Source organism: Lissotriton vulgaris, chromosome 12, assembly GCF_964263255.1.
Source record: "Lissotriton vulgaris chromosome 12, aLisVul1.2, whole genome shotgun sequence".
NCBI classification, from domain to species: domain Eukaryota; kingdom Metazoa; phylum Chordata; class Amphibia; order Caudata; family Salamandridae; genus Lissotriton; species Lissotriton vulgaris.
Window position 1 is genome coordinate 447,453,359 of NC_141700.1, and position 25,017 is coordinate 447,478,375.

General features: G+C 32.8%; 18 non-coding genes across 18 annotated transcripts; all 18 read right to left on the reverse strand.

The window, feature by feature from the left end:
* Window positions 1-69: 69 nt before the first annotated feature.
* On the reverse strand, window positions 70-143 carry TRNAT-AGU (transfer RNA threonine (anticodon AGU)). Its single transcript has one exon. It is a non-coding gene; the product is annotated as a tRNA-Thr (tRNA).
* A 435-nt stretch (window positions 144-578) lies between these two features.
* Window positions 579-651, reverse strand: TRNAT-CGU (transfer RNA threonine (anticodon CGU)). Its single transcript has one exon. It is a non-coding gene; the product is annotated as a tRNA-Thr (tRNA).
* Window positions 652-2,616: 1,965 nt separating this feature from the next.
* Window positions 2,617-2,689, reverse strand: TRNAT-CGU (transfer RNA threonine (anticodon CGU)). The gene has a single exon. It is a non-coding gene; the product is annotated as a tRNA-Thr (tRNA).
* A 947-nt stretch (window positions 2,690-3,636) lies between these two features.
* Window positions 3,637-3,709, reverse strand: TRNAM-CAU (transfer RNA methionine (anticodon CAU)). Its single transcript has one exon. It is a non-coding gene; the product is annotated as a tRNA-Met (tRNA).
* A 1,967-nt stretch (window positions 3,710-5,676) lies between these two features.
* Window positions 5,677-5,749, reverse strand: TRNAT-CGU (transfer RNA threonine (anticodon CGU)). The gene has a single exon. It is a non-coding gene; the product is annotated as a tRNA-Thr (tRNA).
* A 436-nt stretch (window positions 5,750-6,185) lies between these two features.
* Window positions 6,186-6,259, reverse strand: TRNAT-AGU (transfer RNA threonine (anticodon AGU)). Its single transcript has one exon. It is a non-coding gene; the product is annotated as a tRNA-Thr (tRNA).
* A 435-nt stretch (window positions 6,260-6,694) lies between these two features.
* Window positions 6,695-6,767, reverse strand: TRNAT-CGU (transfer RNA threonine (anticodon CGU)). Its single transcript has one exon. It is a non-coding gene; the product is annotated as a tRNA-Thr (tRNA).
* Window positions 6,768-8,734: 1,967 nt separating this feature from the next.
* TRNAT-CGU (transfer RNA threonine (anticodon CGU)) lies at window positions 8,735-8,807 on the reverse strand. The gene has a single exon. It is a non-coding gene; the product is annotated as a tRNA-Thr (tRNA).
* A 947-nt stretch (window positions 8,808-9,754) lies between these two features.
* TRNAM-CAU (transfer RNA methionine (anticodon CAU)) lies at window positions 9,755-9,827 on the reverse strand. The gene has a single exon. It is a non-coding gene; the product is annotated as a tRNA-Met (tRNA).
* A 948-nt stretch (window positions 9,828-10,775) lies between these two features.
* TRNAT-CGU (transfer RNA threonine (anticodon CGU)) lies at window positions 10,776-10,848 on the reverse strand. Its single transcript has one exon. It is a non-coding gene; the product is annotated as a tRNA-Thr (tRNA).
* Window positions 10,849-12,619: 1,771 nt separating this feature from the next.
* TRNAT-CGU (transfer RNA threonine (anticodon CGU)) lies at window positions 12,620-12,692 on the reverse strand. The gene has a single exon. It is a non-coding gene; the product is annotated as a tRNA-Thr (tRNA).
* Window positions 12,693-13,639: 947 nt separating this feature from the next.
* Window positions 13,640-13,712, reverse strand: TRNAM-CAU (transfer RNA methionine (anticodon CAU)). The gene has a single exon. It is a non-coding gene; the product is annotated as a tRNA-Met (tRNA).
* A 948-nt stretch (window positions 13,713-14,660) lies between these two features.
* Window positions 14,661-14,733, reverse strand: TRNAT-CGU (transfer RNA threonine (anticodon CGU)). Its single transcript has one exon. It is a non-coding gene; the product is annotated as a tRNA-Thr (tRNA).
* Window positions 14,734-15,681: 948 nt separating this feature from the next.
* On the reverse strand, window positions 15,682-15,754 carry TRNAT-CGU (transfer RNA threonine (anticodon CGU)). Its single transcript has one exon. It is a non-coding gene; the product is annotated as a tRNA-Thr (tRNA).
* Window positions 15,755-16,701: 947 nt separating this feature from the next.
* Window positions 16,702-16,774, reverse strand: TRNAM-CAU (transfer RNA methionine (anticodon CAU)). Its single transcript has one exon. It is a non-coding gene; the product is annotated as a tRNA-Met (tRNA).
* A 948-nt stretch (window positions 16,775-17,722) lies between these two features.
* Window positions 17,723-17,795, reverse strand: TRNAT-CGU (transfer RNA threonine (anticodon CGU)). The gene has a single exon. It is a non-coding gene; the product is annotated as a tRNA-Thr (tRNA).
* Window positions 17,796-18,743: 948 nt separating this feature from the next.
* On the reverse strand, window positions 18,744-18,816 carry TRNAT-CGU (transfer RNA threonine (anticodon CGU)). Its single transcript has one exon. It is a non-coding gene; the product is annotated as a tRNA-Thr (tRNA).
* A 1,968-nt stretch (window positions 18,817-20,784) lies between these two features.
* TRNAM-CAU (transfer RNA methionine (anticodon CAU)) lies at window positions 20,785-20,857 on the reverse strand. Its single transcript has one exon. It is a non-coding gene; the product is annotated as a tRNA-Met (tRNA).
* Between the last annotated feature and the right edge of the window lie 4,160 nt (window positions 20,858-25,017).

A 25,017-nucleotide genomic window follows, 5' to 3' on the forward strand; every position in this document is an offset into this window, starting at 1 on the left:
TTTTATATTTTAATTGTATCGGAATAAGACCTAATGAAAATGATTTGTTATATAAAAATGAGAAAAGCAAGGCACTGCTGAGAGTTGAACTCAGGATCTCCTGTTTACTAGACAGGCGCTTTAACCAGCTAAGCCACAGCACCCACTTGATTCTTAATTTTGAAACACTTTTCTTTATGGTGTTCAAGAGAATATTGCTTTTTCACTTTCATATTCTTTTCTAAGTCCACACACTTCTGCACTCAAACACTTAAGATGAATGAAGACTCTTCACTTATTCAAAAACACCTCTCTAATTTGAATTTTACCCTATTCATATCATTTTAAAATATACCTTGCTGAAGAATGGATTAGTTGAATTCAAAAATAGAGTGATCATTCACCTCTATCTTGTTCTTTGTCATTTTCTTTTCCCTATTTCAGTCAATGCATTCCTACAGAAATCTTCACAATACCAAGCATGTTATTTAATTTTTAAGATAACTTATTCTAAAGTTCATAGAACCAGATGGTTATTATTAAATTGTATTCAACACTTGTTTGATGAAAAGTATTTGGAAAGCATTGAGAAAACAATTAGGTGCTGCTGAGATTTGAACTCAGGATTTCCTGTTTACGAGACAGGCGCTTTAACCACTAAGCCACAGCACCAACGTTAATAGTTAAAAATGCATAAATAATTTATTGTTGATGATGAAAATGTGTTTTCTACCATGAATTCTTCATATATGTATTGTAATCTTAAACACGAAAAGATACTCAATCACTACGCAAGGATTAATATGTTTTAATAAACAGGTACTCTTATAAAACCCAATTTCATTTCTTGAATTCTTTACAATTTTGTTTCATGAAGGTATTAATATTGCTCAAATCTAGGTAGAAATTTCATCTACGTCTTTCTCATAGATATGTAGTTTTTTTCATTTTGCAATAACAGTATTCATTCTATAATCTTGAAAATACTTGGGTTTTTATAAGGTTTAAGATGATCTTTTCAACAGTAAGATGAATCAGACTTTTATATTTTAATTGTATCGGAATAAGACCTAATGAAAATGATTTGTTATATAACAATGAGAAAAGCAAGGCGCTGCTGAGAGTTGAACTCAGGATTTCCAGTTTACTAGACAGGCGCTTTAACCAGCTAAGCCACAGCACCCACTTGATTCTAAAATTTGAAACACTTTTCTTTATGGTGTTCAAGAGAATATTGCTTTTTCACTTTCATATTCTTTTCTAAGTTCACACACTTCTCTACTCAAACACTTAAGATGAAAGAAGACTCTTCATTTATTCAAAAACACCTCTCTAATTTGAAGTTTACCCTATTCATATCATTTTAAACTATACCTTGCTGAAGAATGGATTGGTTGAATTCAACAATAGAGTGATCATTCACCTCTATCTTGTTCTTTGTCATTTTCTTTTCCCTATTTCAGTCAATGCATTCCTACAAAAATCTTCACAATACCAATCATTTTATTTAATTTTTAAGATAACTTATTCTAAAGTTCATAGAACCAGATGTTTATTCTTAAATTGTATTCAACATGTGTTTGATGAAAATTAGTCGGAAAGCATGGAGAAAACAGTTAGGTGCTGCTGAGATTTGAACTCAGGATTTCCTGTTTACGAGACAGGCGCTTTAATCACTAAGCCACAGTACCAACATTAATAGTAAAAAATGCATAAATAATTTATTGTTGATGATGAAAATGTGTTTCCTGCTATGAATTCTTCTTTATATGTATTGTAATCTTAAACACGAAAAGATACACAATCACTACGCAAGGATTAATATGTTTTAATAAACAGGTACTCTTATAAAACCCAATTTCATTTCTTGAATTCTTTACCATTTTGTTTCATGAAGGTATTAATATTGCTCAAATCTAGGTAGAAATTTCATCTACGTCTTTCTCATAGATATGTAGTTTTTTTTCATTTTGCAATAACAGTATTCATTCTATAATCTTAAAAATACTTGGGTTTTTATAAGGTTTAAGATGATCTTTTCAACAGTAAGATGAATCAGACTTTTATATTTTAATTGTATCGGAATAAGACCTAATGAAAATGATTTGTTATATAACAATGAGAAAAGCAAGGCGCTGCTGAGTGTTGAACTCAGGATCTCCTGTTAACTAGACATGCGCTTTAACCAGCTAAGCCACAGCACCCACTTGAGTCTTAATTTTGAAACACTTTTCTTTATGGTGTTCAAGAGAATATTGCTTTTTCACTTTCATATTCTTTTCTAAGTTCACACTTCTCTACTCAAACACTTAAGATGAATGAAGACTCTTCATTTATTCAAAAACACCTCTCTAATTTGAAGTTTACCCTATTCATATCATTTTAAACTATACCTTGCTGAAGAATGGATTACTTGAATTCAACAATAGAGTGATCATTCATCTCTATCTTGTTCTTTGTCATTTTCTTTTCCCTATTTCAGTCAATGCATTCCTACAAAAATCTTCACAATACCAATCATTTTATTTAATTTTTAAGATAACGTATTCTAAAGTTCATAGAACCAGATGTTTATTCTTAAATTGTATTCAACACTTGTTTGATGAAAATTCTTCGGAAAGCATGGAGAAAAGAGTTAGGTGCTGCTGAGCTTTGAACTCAGGATTTCCTGTTTACGAGACAGGCGCTTTAACCACTAAGCCACAGCACCAACGTTAATAGTAAAAAATGCATAAATAATTTATTGTTGATGATGAAATTGTGTGTTCTGCCATAAATTCTTCTTTATATGTATTGTAATCTTAAACACGAAAAGATACTCAATCACTACGCAAGGATTAATATGTTTTAATAAACAGGTACTCTTATGAAACCCAATTTCATTTCTTGAATTCTTTACAATTTTGTTTCATGAAGGTATTAATATTGCTCAAATCTAGGTAGAAATTTCATCTACGTATTTCTCATAGATATGTAGTTTTTTTCATTTTGCAATAACAGTATTCATTCTATAATCTTGAAAATACTTGTGTTTTTATAAGGTTTAAGATGATCTTTTCAACGGTAAGATGAATCAGACTTTTACATTTTAATTGTATCGGAATAAGACCTAATGAAAATGATTTGTTATATAACAATGAGAAAAGCAAGGCGCTGCTGAGAGTTGAACTCAGGATTTCCAGTTTACTAGACAGGCGCTTTAACCAGCTAAGCCACAGCACCCACTTGATTCTTAAATTTGAAACACTTTTCTTTATGGTGTTCAAGAGAATATTGCTTTTTCACTTTCATATTCTTTCCTAAGTTCACACACTTCTCTACTCAAACACTTAAGATGAAAGAAGACTCTTCATTTATTCAAAAACACCTCTCTAATTTGAAGTTTACCCTATTCATATCATTTTAAACTATACCTTGCTGAAGAATGGATTAGTTGAATTCAACAATAGAGTGATCATTCACCTCTATCTTGTTCTTTGTCATTTTCTTTTCCCTATTTCAGTCAATGCATTCCTACAAAAATCTTCACAATACCAATCATTTTATTTAATTTTTAAGATAACTTATTCTAAAGTTCATAGAACCAGATGTTTATTCTTAAATTGTATTCAACATGTGTTTGATGAAAATTATTCGGAAAGCATGGAGAAAACAGTTTGGTGCTGCTGAGATTTGAACTCAGGATTTCCTGTTTATGAGACAGGCGCTTTAATCACTAAGCCACAGCACCAACATTAATAGCAAAAAATGCATAAATAATTTATTGTTGATGATGAAAATGTGTTTCCTGCTATGAATTCTTCTTTATATGTATTGTAATCTTAAACACGAAAAGATACACAATCACTACGCAAGGATTAATATGTTTTAATAAACAGGTACTCTTATAAAACCCAATTTCATTTCTTGAATTCTTTACAATTTTGTTTCATGAAGGTATTAATATTGCTCAAATCTAGGTAGAAATTTCATCTACGTCTTTCTCATAGATATGTAGTTTTTTTAAATTTTGCAATAACAGTATTCATTCTATAATCTTGAAAATACTTGGGGTTTTATAAGGTTTAAGATTATCTTTTCAACAGTAAGAAGAATCAGACTTTTATATTTTAATTGTATCAGAATAAGAACTAATGAAAATGATTTGTTATATAACAATGAGAAAAGCAAGGCGCTGCTGAGTGTTGAACTGAGGATCTCCTGTTAACTAGACACGCACTTTAACCAGCTAAGCCACAGCACCCACTTGAGTCTTAAATTTGAAACACTTTTCTTTATGGTGTTCAAGAGAATATTGCTTTTTCACTTTCATATTCTTTTCTAAGTTCACACACTTCTCTACTCAAACACTTAAGATGAATGAAGACTCTTCATTTATTCAAAAACACCTCTCTAATTTGAAGTTTACCCTATTCATATCATTTTAAACTATACCTTGCTGAAGAATGGATTACTTGAATTCAACAATAGAGTGATCATTCACCTCTATCTTGTTCTTTGTCATTTTCTTTTCCCTATTTCAGTCAATGCATTCCTACAAAAATCTTCACAATACCAATCATTTTATTTAATTTTTAAGATAACGTATTCTAAAGTTCATAGAACCAGATGTTTATTCTTAAATTGTATTCAACACTTGTTTGATGAAAATTATTCGGAAAGCATGGAGAAAACAGTTAGGTGCTGCTGAGATTTGACCTCAGGATTTCCTGTTTACGAGACAGGCGCTTTACCCACTAAGCCACAGCACCAACGTTAATAGTTAAAAATGCATAAATAATTTATTGTTGATGATGAAAATGTGTTTTCTGCCATAAATTCTTCTTTATATGTATTGTAATCTTAAACACGAAAAGATACTCAATCACTAATCAAGGATTAATATGTTTTAATAAACAGGTACTCTTATAAAACCCAATTTCATTTCTTGAATTCTTTACAATTTTGTTTCATGAAGGTATTAATATTGCTCAAATCTAGGTAGAAATTTCATCTACGTCTTTCTCATAGATATGTAGTTTTTTTCATTTTGCAATACAGTATTCCTTCTATAATCTTGAAAATACATGGGTTTTTATAAGGTTTAAGATGATCTTTTCAACAGTAAGATGAATCAGACTTTTATATTTTAATGGTATCGGAATAAGACCTAATGAAAATGATTTGTTATATAACAATGAGAAAAGCAAGGAGCTGCTGAGAGTTGAACTCAGTATCTCCTGTTTACTAGACAGGCGCTTTAACCAGCTAAGCCACAGCACCCACTTGATTCTTAGTTTTGAAACACTTTTCTTTATGGTGTTCAAGAGAATATTGCTTTTTCACTTTCATATTCTTTTCTAAGTTCACACACTTCTCTACTCAAACACTTAAGATGAATGAAGACTCTTCATTTATTCAAAAACACCTCTCTAATTTGAAGTTTACCCTATTCATATCATTTTAAACTATACCTTGCTGAAGAATGGATTAGTTGAATTCAACAATAGAGTGATCATTCACCTCTATCTTTTTCTTTGTCATTTTCTTTTCCCTTTTTCAATCAATGCATGCCTACAAAAATCTTCACAATACCAAGTATTTTATTTCATTTTTAAGATAACTTATTCTAAAGTTCATAGAACCAGACGTTTATTCTTAAATTGTATTCAACACTTGTTTAATGAAAATTATTCGGAAAGCCTGGAGAAAACAGTTAGGTGCTGCTGAGATTTGAACTCAGGATTTCCTGTTTACGAGACAGGCGTTTTAACCACTAAGCCACAGCACCAACGTTAATAGTAGAAAATGCATAAATAATTTATTGTTGATGATGAAAATGTGTTTTCTGCTATAAATTCTTCTTTATATGTATTGTAATCTTAAACACGAAAAGATACTCAATCACTACGCAAGGATTAATATGTTTTAATAAACAGGTACTCTTATAAAACCCAATTTCATTTCTTGAATTCTTTACAATTTTTTTCATGAAGGTATTAATATTGCTCAAATCTAGGTAGAAATTTCATCTACTTCTTTCTCATAGATATGTATTTTTTTCATTTTGCAATAACTGTATTCATTCTATAATCTTGAAAATTCTTGGCTTTTTATAAGGTTTAAGATGATCTGTTCAACAGTAAGATGAATCAGACTTTTATATTTTAATTGTATCGGAATAAGACCTAATGAAAATGATTTGTTATATAAAAATGAGAAAAGCAAGGCACTGCTGAGAGTTGAACTCAGGATCTCCTGTTTACTAGACAGGCGCTTTAACCAGCTAAGCCACAGCACCCACTTGATTCTTAATTTTGAAACACTTTTCTTTATGGTGTTCAAGAGAATATTGCTTTTTTACTTTCATATTCTTTTCTAAGTCCACACACTTCTGCACTCAAACACTTAAGATGAATGAAGACTCTTCACTTATTCAAAAACACCTCTCTAATTTGAATTTTACCCTATTCATATCATTTTAAAATATACCTTGCTGAAGAATGGATTAGTTGAATTCAAAAATAGAGTGATCATTCACCTCTATCTTGTTCTTTGTCATTTTCTTTTCCCTATTTCAGTCAATGCATTCCTACAGAAATCTTCACAATACCAAGCATGTTATTTAATTTTTAAGATAACTTATTCTAAAGTTCATAGAACCAGATGGTTATTATTAAATTGTATTCAACACTTGTTTGATGAAAAGTATTTGGAAAGCATTGAGAAAACAATTAGGTGCTGCTGAGATTTGAACTCAGGATTTCCTGTTTACGAGACAGGCGCTTTAACCACTAAGCCACAGCACCAACGTTAATAGTAAAAAATGCATAAATAATTTATTGTTGATGATGAAAATGTGTTTTCTACCATGAATTCTTCATATATGTATTGTAATCTTAAACACGAAAAGATACTCAATCACTACGCAAGGATTAATATGTTTTAATAAACAGGTACTCTTATAAAACCCAATTTCATTTCTTGAATTCTTTACAATTTTGTTTCATGAAGGTATTAATATTGCTCAAATCTAGGTAGAAATTTCATCTACGTCTTTCTCATAGATATGTAGTTTTTTTCATTTTGCAATAACAGTATTCATTCTATAATCTTGAAAATACTTGGGTTTTTATAAGGTTTAAGATGATCTTTTCAACAGTAAGATGAATCAGACTTTTATATTTTAATTGTATCGGAATAAGACCTAATGAAAATGATTTGTTATATAACAATGAGAAAAGCAAGGCGCTGCTGAGAGTTGAACTCAGGATTTCCAGTTTACTAGACAGGCGCTTTAACCAGCTAAGCCACAGCACCCACTTGATTCTAAAATTTGAAACACTTTTCTTTATGGTGTTCAAGAGAATATTGCTTTTTCACTTTCATATTCTTTTCTAAGTTCACACACTTCTCTACTCAAACACTTAAGATGAAAGAAGACTCTTTATTTATTCAAAAACACCTCTCTAATTTGAAGTTTACCCTATTCATATCATTTTAAACTATACCTTGCTGAAGAATGGATTGGTTGAATTCAACAATAGAGTGATCATTCACCTCTATCTTGTTCTTTGTCATTTTCTTTTCCCTATTTCAGTCAATGCATTCCTACAAAAATCTTCACAATACCAATCATTTTATTTAATTTTTAAGATAACTTATTCTAAAGTTCATAGAACCAGATGTTTATTCTTAAATTGTATTCAACATGTGTTTGATGAAAATTAGTCGGAAAGCATGGAGAAAACAGTTAGGTGCTGCTGAGATTTGAACTCAGGATTTCCTGTTTACGAGACAGGCGCTTTAATCACTAAGCCACAGTACCAAAATTAATAGTAAAAAATGCATAAATAATTTATTGTTGATGATGAAAATGTGTTTCCTGCTATGAATTCTTCTTTATATGTATTGTAATCTTAAACACGAAAAGATACACAATCACTACGCAAGGATTAATATGTTTTAATAAACAGGTACTCTTATAAAACCCAATTTCATTTCTTGAATTCTTTACCATTTTGTTTCATGAAGGTATTAATATTGCTCAAATCTAGGTAGAAATTTCATCTACGTCTTTCTCATAGATATGTAGTTTTTTTTCATTTTGCAATAACAGTATTCATTCTATAATCTTAAAAATACTTGGGTTTTTATAAGGTTTAAGATGATCTTTTCAACAGTAAGATGAATCAGACTTTTATATTTTAATTGTATCGGAATAAGACCTAATGAAAATGATTTGTTATATAACAATGAGAAAAGCAAGGCGCTGCTGAGTGTTGAACTCAGGATCTCCTGTTAACTAGACATGCGCTTTAACCAGCTAAGCCACAGCACCCACTTGAGTCTTAATTTTGAAACACTTTTCTTTATGGTGTTCAAGAGAATATTGCTTTTTCACTTTCATATTCTTTTCTAAGTTCACACACTTCTCTACTCAAACACTTAAGATGAATGAAGACTCTTCATTTATTCAAAAACACCTCTCTAATTTGAAGTTTACCCTATTCATATCATTTTAAACTATACCTTGCTGAAGAATGGATTACTTGAATTCAACAATAGAGTGATCATTCATCTCTATCTTGTTCTTTGTCATTTTCTTTTCCCTATTTCAGTCAATGCATTCCTACAAAAATCTTCACAATACCAATCATTTTATTTAATTTTTAAGATAACGTATTCTAAAGTTCATAGAACCAGATGTTTATTCTTAAATTGTATTCAACACTTGTTTGATGAAAATTCTTCGGAAAGCATGGAGAAAAGAGTTAGGTGCTGCTGAGATATGAACTCAGGATTTCCTGTTTACGAGACAGGCGCTTTAACCACTAAGCCACAGCACCAACGTTAATAGTAAAAAATGCATAAATAATTTATTGTTGATGATGAAATTGTGTGTTCTGCCATAAATTCTTCTTTATATGTATTGTAATCTTAAACACGAAAAGATACTCAATCACTACGCAAGGATTAATATGTTTTAATAAACAGGTACTCTTATGAAACCCAATTTCATTTCTTGAATTCTTTACAATTTTGTTTCATGAAGGTATTAATATTGCTCAAATCTAGGTAGAAATTTCATCTACGTATTTCTCATAGATATGTAGTTTTTTTCATTTTGCAATAACAGTATTCATTCTATAATCTTGAAAATACTTGTGTTTTTATAAGGTTTAAGATGATCTTTTCAACGGTAAGATGAATCAGACTTTTACATTTTAATTGTATCGGAATAAGACCTAATGAAAATGATTTGTTATATAACAATGAGAAAAGCAAGGCGCTGCTGAGAGTTGAACTCAGGATTTCCAGTTTACTAGACAGGCGCTTTAACCAGCTAAGCCACAGCACCCACTTGATTCTTAAATTTGAAACACTTTTCTTTATGGTGTTCAAGAGAATATTGCTTTTTCACTTTCATATTCTTTCCTAAGTTCACACACTTCTCTACTCAAACACTTAAGATGAAAGAAGACTCTTCATTTATTCAAAAACACCTCTCTAATTTGAAGTTTACCCTATTCATATCATTTTAAACTATACCTTGCTGAAGAATGGATTAGTTGAATTCAACAATAGAGTGATCATTCACCTCTATCTTGTTCTTTGTCATTTTCTTTTCCCTATTTCAGTCAATGCATTCCTACAAAAATCTTCACAATACCAATCATTTTATTTAATTTTTAAGATAACTTATTCTAAAGTTCATAGAACCAGATGTTTATTCTTAAATTGTATTCAACATGTGTTTGATGAAAATTATTCGGAAAGCATGGAGAAAACAGTTTGGTGCTGCTGAGATTTGAACTCAGGATTTCCTGTTTATGAGACAGGCGCTTTAATCACTAAGCCACAGCACCAACATTAATAGTAAAAAATGCATAAATAATTTATTGTTGATGATGAAAATGTGTTTCCTGCTATGAATTCTTCTTTATATGTATTGTAATCTTAAACACGAAAAGATACACAATCACTACGCAAGGATTAATATGTTTTAATAAACAGGTACTCTTATAAAACCCAATTTCATTTCTTGAATTCTTTACAATTTTGTTTCATGAAGGTATTAATATTGCTCAAATCTAGGTAGAAATTTCATCTACGTCTTTCTCATAGATATGTAGTTTTTTTAAATTTTGCAATAACAGTATTCATTCTATAATCTTGAAAATACTTGGGGTTTTATAAGGTTTAAGATTATCTTTTCAACAGTAAGAAGAATCAGACTTTTATATTTTAATTGTATCAGAATAAGAACTAATGAAAATGATTTGTTATATAACAATGAGAAAAGCAAGGCGCTGCTGAGTGTTGAACTGAGGATCTCCTGTTAACTAGACACGCACTTTAACCAGCTAAGCCACAGCACCCACTTGAGTCTTAAATTTGAAACACTTTTCTTTATGGTGTTCAAGAGAATATTGCTTTTTCACTTTCATATTCTTTTCTAAGTTCACACACTTCTCTACTCAAACACTTAAGATGAATGAAGACTCTTCATTTATTCAAAAACACCTCTCTAATTTGAAGTTTACCCTATTCATATCATTTTAAACTATACCTTGCTGAAGAATGGATTACTTGAATTCAACAATAGAGTGATCATTCACCTCTATCTTGTTCTTTGTCATTTTCTTTTCCCTATTTCAGTCAATGCATTCCTACAAAAATCTTCACAATACCAATCATTTTATTTAATTTTTAAGATAACGTATTCTAAAGTTCATAGAACCAGATGTTTATTCTTAAATTGTTTTCAACACTTGTTTGATGAAAATTATTCGGAAAGCATGGAGAAAACAGTTAGGTGCTGCTGAGATTTGAACTCATGATTTCCTGTTTACGAGACAGGCGCTTTAACCACTAAGCCACAGCACCAACGTTAATAGTTAAAAATGCATAAATAATTTATTGTTGATGATGAAAATGTGTTTTCTGCCATAAATTCTTCTTTATATGTATTGTAATCTTAAACACGAAAAGATACTCAATCACTACGCAAGGATTAATATGTTTTAATAAACAGGTACTCTTATAAAACCCAATTTCATTTCTTGAATTCTTTACCATTTTGTTTCATGAAGGTATTAATATTGCTTATATAACAATGAGAAAAGCAAGGCGCTGCTGAGTGTTGAACTCAGGATCTCCTGTTAACTAGACATGCACTTTAACCAGCTAAGCCACAGCACCCACTTGAGTCTTAATTTTGAAACACTTTTCTTTATGGTGTTCAAGAGAATATTGCTTTTTCACTTTCATATTCTTTTCTAAGTTCACACACTTCTCTACTCAAACACTTAAGATGAATGAAGACTCTTCATTTATTCAAAAACACCTCTCTAATTTGAAGTTTACCCTATTCATATCATTTTAAACTATACCTTGCTGAAGAATGGATTACTTGAATTCAACAATAGAGTGATCATTCATCTCTATCTTGTTCTTTGTCATTTTCTTTTCCCTATTTCAGTCAATGCATTCCTACAAAAATCTTCACAATACCAATCATTTTATTTAATTTTTAAGATAACGTATTCTAAAGTTCATAGAACCAGATGTTTATTCTTAAATTGTATTCAACACTTGTTTGATGAAAATTATTCGGAAAGCATGGAGAAAACAGTTAGGTGCTGCTGAGATTTGACCTCAGGATTTCCTGTTTACGAGACAGGCGCTTTACCCACTAAGCCACAGCACCAACGTTAATAGTAAAAAATGCATAAATAATTTATTGTTGATGATGAAAATGTGTTTTCTGCCATAAATTCTTCTTTATATGTATTGTAATCTTAAACACGAAAAGATACTCAATCACTACGCAAGGATTAATATGTTTTAATAAACAGGTACTCTTATAACACCCAATTTCATTTCTTGAATTCTTTACAATTTTGTTTCATGAAGGTATTAATATTGCTCAAATCTAGGTAGAAATTTCATCTACGTCTTTCTCATAGATATGTAGTTATTTTCATTTTGCAATAACAGTATTCATTCTATAATCTTGAAAATACTTGGGTTTTTATAAGGTTTAAGATGATCTTTTCAACAATTAAGATGAATCAGACTTTTATATTTTAATTGTATCGGAATAAGACCTAATGAAAATGATTTGTTATATAACAATGAGAAAAGCAAGGCGCTGCTGAGAGTTGAACCCAGGATCTCCTGTTTACTAGACAGGCGCTTTAACCAGCTAAGCCACAGCATCCACTTGATTCTTAATTTTGAAACACTTTTCTTTATGGTGTTCAAGAGAATATTGCTTTTTCACTTTCATATTCTTTCCTAAGTTCACACACTTCTCTACTCAAACACTTAAGATGAATGAAGACTCTTCATTTATTCAAAAACACCTCTCTAATTTGAAGTTTACCCTATTCATATCATTTTAAACTATACCTTGCTGAAGAATGGATTACTTGAATTCAACAATAGAGTGATCATTCACCTCTATCTTGTTCTTTGTCATTTTCTTTTCCCTATTTCAGTCAATGCATTCCTACAAAAATCTTCACAATACCAATCATTTTATTTAATTTTTAAGATAACGTATTCTAAAGTTCATAGAACCAGATGTTTATTCTTAAATTGTATTCAACACTTGTTTGATGAAAATTCTTCGGAAAGCATGGAGAAAAGAGGTAGGTGCTGCTGAGATTTGAACTCAGGATTTCCTGTTTACGAGACAGGCGCTTTAACCACTAAGCCACAGCACCAACGTTAATAGTTAAAAATGCATAAATAATTTATTGTTGATGATGAAATTGTGTGTTCTGCCATAAATTCTTCTTTATATGTATTGTAATCTTAAACACGAAAAGATACTCAATCACTACGCAAGGATTAATATGTTTTAATAAACAGGTACTCTTATGAAACCCAATTTCATTTCTTGAATTCTTTACAATTTTGTTTCATGAAGGTATTAATATTGCTCAAATCTAGGTAGAAATTTCATCTACGTATTTCTCATAGATATGTAGTTTTTTTCATTTTGCAATAACAGTATTCATTCTATAATCTTGAAAATACTTGTGTTTTTATAAGGTTTAAGATGATCTTTTCAACAGTAAGATGAATCAGACTTTTACATTTTAATTGTATCGGAATAAGACCTAATGAAAATGATTTGTTATATAACAATGAGAAAAGCAAGGCGCTGCTGAGAGTTGAACTCAGGATTTCCAGTTTACTAGACAGGCGCTTTAACCAGCTAAGCCACAGCACCCACTTGATTCTTAAATTTGAAACACTTTTCTTTATGGTGTTCAAGAGAATATTGCTTTTTCACTTTCATATTCTTTCCTAAGTTCACACACTTCTCTACTCAAACACTTAAGATGAAAGAAGACTCTTCATTTATTCAAAAACACCTCTCTAATTTGAAGTTTACCCTATTCATATCATTTTAAACTATACCTTGCTGAAGAATGGATTAGTTGAATTCAACAATAGAGTGATCATTCACCTCTATCTTGTTCTTTGTCATTTTCTTTTCCCTATTTCAGTCAATGCATTCCTACAAAAATCTTCACAATACCAATCATTTTATTTAATTTTTAAGATAACTTATTCTAAAGTTCATAGAACCAGATGTTTATTCTTAAATTGTATTCAACATGTGTTTGATGAAAATTATTCGGAAAGCATGGAGAAAACAGTTAGGTGCTGCTGAGATTTGAACTCAGGATTTCCTGTTTATGAGACAGGCGCTTTAATCACTAAGCCACAGCACCAACATTAATAGTAAAAAATGCATAAATAATTTATTGTTGATGATGAAAATGTGTTTCCTGCTATGAATTCTTCTTTATATGTATTGTAATCTTAAACACGAAAAGATACACAATCACTACGCAAGGATTAATATGTTTTAATAAACAGGTACTCTTATAAAACCCAATTTCATTTCTTGAATTCTTTACAATTTTGTTTCATGAAGGTATTAATATTGCTCAAATCTAGGTAGAAATTTCATCTACGTCTTTCTCATAGATATGTAGTTTTTTTTCATTTTGCAATAACAGTATTCATTCTATAATCTTAAAAATACTTGGGGTTTTATTAGGTTTAAGATGATCTTTTCAACAGTAAGATGAATCAGACTTTTATATTTTAATTGTATCGGAATAAGACCTAATGAAAATGATTTGTTATATAACAATGAGAAAAGCAAGGCGCCGCTGAGTGTTGAACTCAGGATCTCCTGTTAACTAGACATGCGCTTTAACCAGCTAAGCCACAGCACCCACTTGAGTCTTAATTTTGAAACACTTTTCTTTATGGTGTTCAAGAGAATATTGCTTTTTCACTTTCATATTCTTTTCTAAGTTCACACACTTCTCTACTCAAACACTTAAGATGAATGAAGACTCTTCATTTATTCAAAAACACCTCTCTAATTTGAAGTTTACCCTATTCATATCATTTTAAACTATACCTTGCTGAAGAATGGATTACTTGAATTCAACAATAGAGTGATCATTCATCTCTATCTTGTTCTTTGTCATTTTCTTTTCCCTATTTCAGTCAATGCATTCCTACAAAAATCTTCACAATACCAATCATTTTATTTAATTTTTAAGATAACGTATTCTAAAGTTCATAGAACCAGATGTTTATTCTTAAATTGTATTCAACACTTGTTTGATGAAAATTATTCGGAAAGCATGGAGAAAACAGTTAGGTGCTGCTGAGATTTGAACTCAGGATTTCCTGTTTACGAGACAGGCGCTTTAACCACTAAGCCACAGCACCAACGTTAATAGTAAAAAATGCATAAATAATTTATTGTTGATGATGAAAATGTGTTTTCTGCCATAAATTCTTCTTTATATGTATTGTAATCTTAAACACGAAAAGATACTCAATCACTATGCAAGGATTAATATGTTTTAATAAACAGGTACTCTTATAAAACCCAATTTCATTTCTTGAATTCTTTACAATTTTGTTTCATGAAGGTATTAATATTGCTCAAATCTAGGTAGAAATTTCATCTACGTCTTTCTCATAGATATGTAGTTTTTTTCATTTTGCAATAACAGTATTCATTCTATAATCTTGAAAATACTTGGGTTTTTATAAGGTTTCAGATGATCTTTTCAACAATTAAGATGAATCAGACTTTTATATTTTAATTGTATCGGAATAAGACCTAATGAAAATGATTTGTTATATAACAATGAGAAAAGCAAGGCGCTGCTGAGAGTTGAACCCAGGATCTCCTGTTTACTAGACAGGCGCTTTAACCAGCTAAGCCACAGCATCCACTTGATTCTTAATTTTGAAACACTTTTCTTTATGGTGTTCAAGAGAATATTGCTTTTTCACTTTCATATTCTTTTCTAAGTTCACACACTTCTCTACTCAAACACTTAAGATGAATGAAGACTCTTCATTTATTCAAAAACACCTCTCTAATTTGAAGTTTACCCTATTCATATCATTTTAAACTATACCTTGCTGAAGAATGGATTACTTGAATTCAACAATAGAGTGATCATTCACCTCTATCTTGTTCTTTGTCATTTTCTTTTCCCTATTTCAGTCAATGCATTCCTACAAAAATCTTCACAATACCAATCATTTTATTTAATTTTTAAGATAACGTATTCTAAAGTTCATAGAACCAGATGTTTATTCTTAAATTGTATTCAACACTTGTTTGATGAAAATTCTTCGGAAAGCATGGAGAAAAGAGTTAGGTGCTGCTGAGATTTGAACTCAGGATTTCCTGTTTACGAGACAGGCGCTTTAACCACTAAGCCACAGCACCAACGTTAATAGTAAAAAATGCATAAATAATTTATTGTTGATGATGAAATTGTGTGTTCTGCCATAAATTCTTCTTTACATGTATTGTAATCTTAAACACGAAAAGATACTCAATCACTACGCAAGGATTAATATGTTTTAATAAACAGGTACTCTTATGAAACCCAATTTCATTTCTTGAATTCTTTACAATTTTGTTTCATGAAGGTATTCATATTGCTCAAATCTAGGTAGAAATTTCATCTACGTCTTTCTCATAGATAGGTAGTTTTTTTCATTTTGCAATAACAGTATTCATTCTATAATCTTGAAAATACTTGGGTTTTTATAAGGTTTAAGATGATCTTTTCAACAGTAAGATGAATCAGACTTTTACATTTTAATTGTATCGGAATAAGACCTAATGAAAATGATTTGTTATATAACAATGAGAAAAGCAAGGCGCTGCTGAGAGTTGAACTCAGGATTCCCAGTTTACTAGACAGGCGCTTTAACCAGCTAAGCCACAGCACCCACTTGATTCTTAAATTTGAAACACTTTTCTTTATGGTGTTCAAGAGAATATTGCTTTTTCACTTTCATATTCTTTCCTAAGTTCACACACTTCTCTACTCAAACACTTAAGATGAAAGAAGACTCTTCATTTATTCAAAAACACCTCTCTAATTTGAAGTTTACCCTATTCATATCATTTTAAACTATACCTTGCTGAAGAATGGATTAGTTGAATTCAACAATAGAGTGATCATTCACCTCTATCTTGTTCTTTGTCATTTTCTTTTCCCTATTTCAGTCAATGCATTCCTACAAAAATCTTCACAATACCAATCATTTTATTTAATTTTTAAGATAACTTATTCTAAAGTTCATAGAACCAGATGTTTATTCTTAAATTGTATTCAACATGTGTTTGATGAAAATTATTCGGAAAGCATGGAGAAAACAGTTAGGTGCTGCTGAGATTTGAACTCAGGATTTCCTGTTTATGAGACAGGCGCTTTAATCACTAAGCCACAGCACCAACATTAATAGTAAAAAATGCATAAATAATTTATTGTTGATGATGAAAATGTGTTTCCTGCTATGAATTCTTCTTTATATGTATTGTAATCTTAAACACGAAAAGATACACAATCACTACGCAAGGATTAATATGTTTTAATAAACAGGTACTCTTATAAAACCCAATTTCATTTCTTGAATTCTTTACAATTTTGTTTCATGAAGGTATTAATATTGCTCAAATCTAGGTAGAAATTTCATCTACGTCTTTCTCATAGATATGTAGTTTTTTTTCATTTTGCAATAACAGTATTCATTCTATAATCTTAAAAATACTTGGGGTTTTATTAGGTTTAAGATGATCTTTTCAACAGTAAGATGAATCAGACTTTTATATTTTAATTGTATCGGAATAAGACCTAATGAAAATGATTTGTTATATAACAATGAGAAAAGCAAGGCGCCGCTGAGTGTTGAACTCAGGATCTCCTGTTAACTAGACATGCGCTTTAACCAGCTAAGCCACAGCACCCACTTGAGTCTTAATTTTGAAACACTTTTCTTTATGGTGTTCAAGAGAATATTGCTTTTTCACTTTCATATTCTTTTCTAAGTTCACACACTTCTCTACTCAAACACTTAAGATGAAAGAAGACTCTTCATTTATTCAAAAACACCTCTCTAATTTGAAGTTTACCCTATTCATATCATTTTAAACTATACCTTGCTGAAGAATGGATTACTTGAATTCAACAATAGAGTGATCATTCATCTCTATCTTGTTCTTTGTCATTTTCTTTTCCCTATTTCAGTCAATGCATTCCTACAAAAATCTTCACAATACCAATCATTTTATTTAATTTTTAAGATAACGTATTCTAAAGTTCATAGAACCAGATGTTTATTCTTAAATTGTATTCAACACTTGTTTGATGAAAATTATTCGGAAAGCATGGAGAAAACAGTTAGGTGCTGCTGAGATTTGAACTCAGGATTTCCTGTTTACGAGACAGGCGCTTTAACCACTAAGCCACAGCACCAACGTTAATAGTAAAAAATGCATAAATAATTTATTGTTGATGATGAAAATGTGTTTTCTGCCATAAATTCTTCTTTATATGTATTGTAATCTTAAACACGAAAAGATACTCAATCACTATGCAAGGATTAATATGTTTTAATAAACAGGTACTCTTATAAAACCCAATTTCATTTCTTGAATTCTTTACAATTTTGTTTCATGAAGGTATTAATATTGCTCAAATCTAGGTAGAAATTTCATCTACGTCTTTCTCATAGATATGTAGTTTTTTTCATTTTGCAATAACAGTATTCATTCTATAATCTTAAAAATACTTGGGTTTTTATAAGGTTTCAGATGATCTTTTCAACAATTAAGATGAATCAGACTTTTATATTTTAATTGTATCGGAATAAGACCTAATGAAAATGATTTGTTATATAACAATGAGAAAAGCAAGGCGCTGCTGAGAGTTGAACCCAGGATCTCCTGTTTACTAGACAGGCGCTTTAACCAGCTAAGCCACAGCATCCACTTGATTCTTAATTTTGAAACACTTTTCTTTATGGTGTTCAAGAGAATATTGCTTTTTCACTTTCATATTCTTTTCTAAGTTCACACACTTCTCTACTCAAACACTTAAGATGAATGAAGACTCTTCATTTATTCAAAAACACCTCTCTAATTTGAAGTTTACCCTATTCATATCATTTTAAACTATACCTTGCTGAAGAATGGATTACTTGAATTCAACAATAGAGTGATCATTCACCTCTATCTTGTTCTTTGTCATTTTCTTTTCCCTATTTCAGTCAATGCATTCCTACAAAAATCTTCACAATACCAATCATTTTATTTAATTTTTAAGATAACGTATTCTAAAGTTCATAGAACCAGATGTTTATTCTTAAATTGTATTCAACACTTGTTTGATGAAAATTCTTCGGAAAGCATGGAGAAAAGAGTTAGGTGCTGCTGAGATTTGAACTCAGGATTTCCTGTTTACGAGACAGGCGCTTTAACCACTAAGCCACAGCACCAACGTTAATAGTAAAAAATGCATAAATAATTTATTGTTGATGATGAAATTGTGTGTTCTGCCATAAATTCTTCTTTACATGTATTGTAATCTTAAACACGAAAAGATACTCAATCACTACGCAAGGATTAATATGTTTTAATAAACAGGTACTCTTATGAAACCCAATTTCATTTCTTGAATTCTTTACAATTTTGTTTCATGAAGGTATTAATATTGCTCAAATCTAGGTAGAAATTTCATCTACGTCTTTCTCATAGATAGGTAGTTTTTTTCATTTTGCAATAACAGTATTCATTCTATAATCTTGAAAATACTTGGGTTTTTATAAGGTTTAAGATGATCTTTTCAACAGTAAGATGAATCAGACTTTTACATTTTAATTGTATCGGAATAAGACCTAATGAAAATGATTTGTTATATAACAATGAGAAAAGCAAGGCGCTGCTGAGAGTTGAACTCAGGATTCCCAGTTTACTAGACAGGCGCTTTAACCAGCTAAGCCACAGCACCCACTTGATTCTTAAATTTGAAACACTTTTCTTTATGGTGTTCAAGAGAATATTGCTTTTTCACTTTCATATTCTTTCCTAAGTTCACACACTTCTCTACTCAAACACTTAAGATGAAAGAAGACTCTTCATTTATTCAAAAACACCTCTCTAATTTGAAGTTTACCCTATTCATATCATTTTAAACTATACCTTGCTGAAGAATGGATTAGTTGAATTCAACAATAGAGTGATCATTCACCTCTATCTTGTTCTTTGTCATTTTCTTTTCCCTATTTCAGTCAATGCATTCCTACAAAAATCTTCACAATACCAATCATTTTATTTAATTTTTAAGATAACTTATTCTAAAGTTCATAGAACCAGATGTTTATTCTTAAATTGTATTCAACATGTGTTTGATGAAAATTATTCGGAAAGCATGGAGAAAACAGTTAGGTGCTGCTGAGATTTGAACTCAGGATTTCCTGTTTATGAGACAGGCGCTTTAATCACTAAGCCGCAGCACCAACATTAATAGTAAAAAATGCATAAATAATTTATTGTTGATGATGAAAATGTGTTTCCTGCTATGAATTCTTCTTTATATGTATTGTAATCTTAAACACGAAAAGATACACAATCACTACGCAAGGATTAATATGTTTTAATAAACAGGTACTCTTATAAAACCCAATTTCATTTCTTGAATTCTTTACAATTTTGTTTCATGAAGGTATTAATATTGCTCAAATCTAGGTAGAAATTTCATCTACGTCTTTCTCATAGATATGTAGTTTTTTTTCATTTTGCAATAACAGTATTCATTCTATAATCTTGAAAATACTTGGGTTTTTATAAGGTTTAAGATGATCTTTTCAACAGTAAGAAGAATCAGACTTTTATATTTTAATTGTATCAGAATAAGACCTAATGAAAATGATTTGTTATATAACAATGAGAAAAGCAAGGCGCTGCTGAGTGTTGAACTGAGGATCTCCTGTTAACTAGACACGCACTTTAACCAGCTAAGCCACAGCACCCACTTGAGTCTTAATTTTGAAACACTTTTCTTTATGGTGTTCAAGAGAATATTGCTTTTTCACTTTCATATTCTTTTCTAAGTTCACACACTTCTCTACTCAAACACTTAAGATGAATGAAGACTCTTCATTTATTCAAAAACACCTCTCTAATTTGAAGTTTACCCTATTCATATCATTTTAAACTATACCTTGCTGAAGAATGGATTACTTGAATTCAACAATAGAGTGATCATTCACCTCTATCTTGTTCTTTGTCATTTTCTTTTCCCTATTTCAGTCAATGCATTCCTACAAAAATCTTCACAATACCAATAATTTTATTTAATTTTTAAGATAACTTATTCTAAAGTTCATAGAACCAGATGTTTATTCTTAAATTGTATTCAACATGTGTTTGATGAAAATTATTCGGAAAGCATGGAGAAAACAGTTAGGTGCTGCTGAGATTTGAACTCAGGATTTCCTGTTTATGAGACAGGCGCTTTAATCACTAAGCCACAGTACCAACATTAATAGTAAAAAATGCATAAATAATTTATTGTTGATGATGAAAATGTGTTTCCTGCTATGAATTCTTCTTTATATGTATTGTAATCTTAAACACGAAAAGATACACAATCACTACGCAAGGATTAATATGTTTTAATAAACAGGTACTCTTATAAAACCCAATTTCATTTCTTGAATTCTTTACCATTTTGTTTCATGAAGGTATTAATATTGCTCAAATCTAGGTAGAAATTTCATCTACGTCTTTCTCATAGATATGTAGTTTTTTTTCATTTTGCAATAACAGTATTCATTCTATAATCTTAAAAATACTTGGGTTTTTATAAGGTTTAAGATGATCTTTTCAACAGTAAGATGAATCAGACTTTTATATTTTAATTGTATCGGAATAAGACCTAATGAAAATGATTTGTTATATAACAATGAGAAAAGCAAGGCGCTGCTGAGTGTTGAACTCAGGATCGCCTGTTAACTAGACACGCGCTTTAACCAGCTAAGCCACAGCACCCACTTGATTCTTAATTTTGAAACACTTTTCTTTATGGTGTTCAAGAGAATATTGCTTTTTCACTTTCATATTCTTTTCTAAGTTCACACACTTCTCTACTCAAACACGTAATATGAATGAAGACTCTTCATTTATTCAAAAACACCTCTCTAATTTGAAGTTTACCCTATTCATATCATTTTAAACTATACCTTGCTGAAGAATGGATTAGTTGAATTTAACAATAGAGTGATCATTCACCTCTATCTTGTTCTTTGTCATTTTCTTTTCCCTATTTCAGTCAATGCATTCCTACAAAAACCTTCACAATACCAATCATTTTATTTAATTTTTAAGATAACTTATTCTAAAGTTCATAGAACCAGATGTTTATTCTTAAATTGTATTCAACATGTGTTTGATGAAAATTATTCGGAAAGCATGGAGAAAACAGTTAGGTGCTGCTGAGATTTGAACTCATGATTTCCTGTTTACGAGACAGGCGCTTTAATCACTAAGCCACAGCACCAACATAAATAGTAAAAAATGCATAAATAATTTATTGTTGATGATGAAAATGTGTTTCCTGCTATGAATTCTTCTTTATATGTATTGTAATCTTAAACACGAAAAGATACACAATCACTACGCAAGGATTAATATGTTTTAATAAACAGGTACTCTTATAAAACCCAATTTCATTTTTTGAATTCTTTACCATTTTGTTTCATGAAGGTATTAATATTGCTCAAATCTAGGTAGAAATTTCATCTACGTCTTTCTCATAGATATGTAGTTTTTTTTCATTTTGCAATAACAGTATTCATTCTATAATCTTAAAAATACTTGGGTTTTTATAAGGTTTAAGATGATCTTTTGGAAAGGGGCGACCACTCGGTCCCCCCGAACGTATGGCAGAGTGCCTTGATCCCCCCGGGAAGACATTTTTGGGCGGGAGGCGCGTCTCGGCTGGTATGCCCGAAGCGGCGTAGCCGGGGCGCGCTTTTTCCCGCCCTTGAGTGGGCTGGCCTAGACACGGACGCCGCCGGCCACGCCCTCGGGGCAGGCAGGGGCGGGTTTACGCCCGCCCTGAAGATGGATAAAAAGAGACGCAAGACCAGAAGACATCCTCTTGTTCCTGTGCTCTGAAGCTGCACCTCCCCGCTGCACGTGAGCTCGAGACGGAACGAAGAGCCAATTTTGAGCGTTTTAATCGTTCTTGTTTGTTTTTCAGTTACTTTGTTCGAGAATGCCGAAGAAGGTTGGAAAGCTCATGAATACCGACCAGATGCTGCGTGTTCTCATGAAGGAGATGTCCGAGCTAAGGAAGCGGGTGGACAAGAATGAGGAAAGGGGTCCAAAACGTCCTTTGGCGGGAACAGCCCTGGGAGGGAAAAACAAGAGGCCCAGGAGGGGGGCAGCGGAAGAGGAAATCCCCGGTCCCAGTGCTCCGCTCGAGGCTCCAACTCCCGTGCCGGAGGAGGGGAATCCGATCACCCCCGTGTCCGAGGATGATATGCCGCCCGAGTTGGCAGCACAATTGGCAGCGTGGTTGGGAAAAGGTAACGAGGGCGCCACGGCTGTCGAAGCGCAGGAGCTGATTAAGCAATTGCGTGAGAAACGGGAAGCAGCCAAGGTGCCCGTGCCGGCTGCAGTGGGGGACAAGACACCAGGGATGGTTGCGACCACAGAGGCAGCGTCAGGTGCAGGTAAGCGGCCATTGCCTATCGCGAGGGATGAGTCAACACCCTCTCGGAGAGAAAAGTTGGGGCAACATGTTCCTTTGGCAATTAAGGAAAAGATTTGGGCGGGGGAGTATGTGAACATTTTTTCGTTACTTGTTGATCATTATGAGGTGGAGCATGTAAAGAGTCAGAAGGACCTAATGCATCCGAGTGTTTGGCGCGCAAAAATGGCCGCCTTTAAAGTGAATGAGAATATCGCCAATTGGGGCAATGCCTGGGGAATCTTTACATCAATCCTGGGGGAACGTAGGCCTGAGTTGCTTTCCGAGTTCCCAATCTACCAATCACGAATCATGGGATACTCGACATCGCACCAGGGGAATCATTGGTTTTGTTACGATAATATGTTCAGAAAGGAAAAGGAGCATAATAAAAGTTTAACCTGGGATTGTTATGATGCCTTGACCTGGGATAAAATGAAGGAGTCAGGGATGTTAAAAATGCCGTTGGTGGGAAGTAATGTGGGTGAATCCTCCCGACAATATGCGGGGACGCCCTTTCGATCAGGTTCGGGGGCCGATGATCACTCGAAACCTACCGGCAATACCGGAAGAAAGGGTTTCTGTTTTAATTACAACAGAGGAAAATGTACGAGACCGCAGGGATCGTGTAAATTCAAACATGAATGTAGTGGTTGTGGGTCGTCCCATCCTGAGGCCTCGTGCAGAGCCAGAACGGGTGATAACGGGGGGAGAGGAGGTGCCAAACAGGTTTAATATAGTCCGAGGGGCACCTTTACCCACTCCCATTGATACCCTGGCAATGATCCCTTGGCTCAGTGATTACCCGGATCGTACTTCTGCTGGGGTGCTGCGAAACGGTTTTTCGTATGGTTTCCGCATCCCGGTAGGGGACTTTCAGGGTGTGGATAAGTGTAAAAACCAACTTTCCGTCCTGCAGCATACAACCGTAGTACAGGATAAGATCCGAAAAGAGGTGACTCGAGGTTGGGTCGCTGGCCCGTTTACTGTACCCCCAGTCCAGAATTTTGTTTGTTCTCCCTTAGGGGTAGTCCCCAAGAAAGACCCTGGAGAGTTCCGACTAATTCATAACTTATCAGCTCCACGGGGTCTTTCCGTAAATGAGGCAATCGATCCAGAAGTGTGTTCGGTGCGGTACGCATCCTTCGATGAGGCCGTAGCCATTTTGAATCGCCTGGGACCCGGGGCGCTGATGGCGAAGTCAGATATCGAGTCAGCGTTCCGATTGCTCCCGGTACACCCAGACGACCAGCGTCTCCTAGGTTTCATGTTTCAGGGTTGTTATTACATGGATAGGTGTATGCCAATGGGGTGTTCTATATCCTGTGCTTATTTCGAGAAATTCAGTTGTTTTCTACAATGGGTCTTCACAAAGCATACGGGTTTCCAAGATGTAATGCACTACCTTGATGATTTCTTATTTCTTGGGGCAGCCGGGGGTCTTGAATGTGGCCGGGCCTTGGCCGAATTTTGTGTGTTGATGAAACAGTTAGGCGTGCCATTGGCGCCGGGTAAAACAGTGGGTCCTACGACTTGCCTCGAGTTTCTGGGGATCGAGTTGGACTCCATTGAGGGGTGTTTCCGTTTGCCAGCCGAGAAAGTGTTGAAGTTCAGGGCTGCGCTGCAACTGTGTATAAATGCATCAAAAGTTACGCTGCAACAATTACAGCAGGTGGTGGGACAGTTGAATTTTGCCCTGAGGGTAATACCAATGGCCCGCCCCTTTTCCCGTTCAATTGCCCAAGCGATGGTCGGCCTTAAAGAAAGCCATCATCGCACGAGACTATCGGCCGAGATCCGCCAGGACATGCGTATTTGGTTAGCATTCTTGGCGGATTTCAATGGTAGAATCGTCTGGAATAAACCAGCCGTGTCTTCTGAGGAGCTGGGGCTATGGACAGATTCGGCGGGAAGCATAGGTTTTGGCGCCATCTTCGGCACA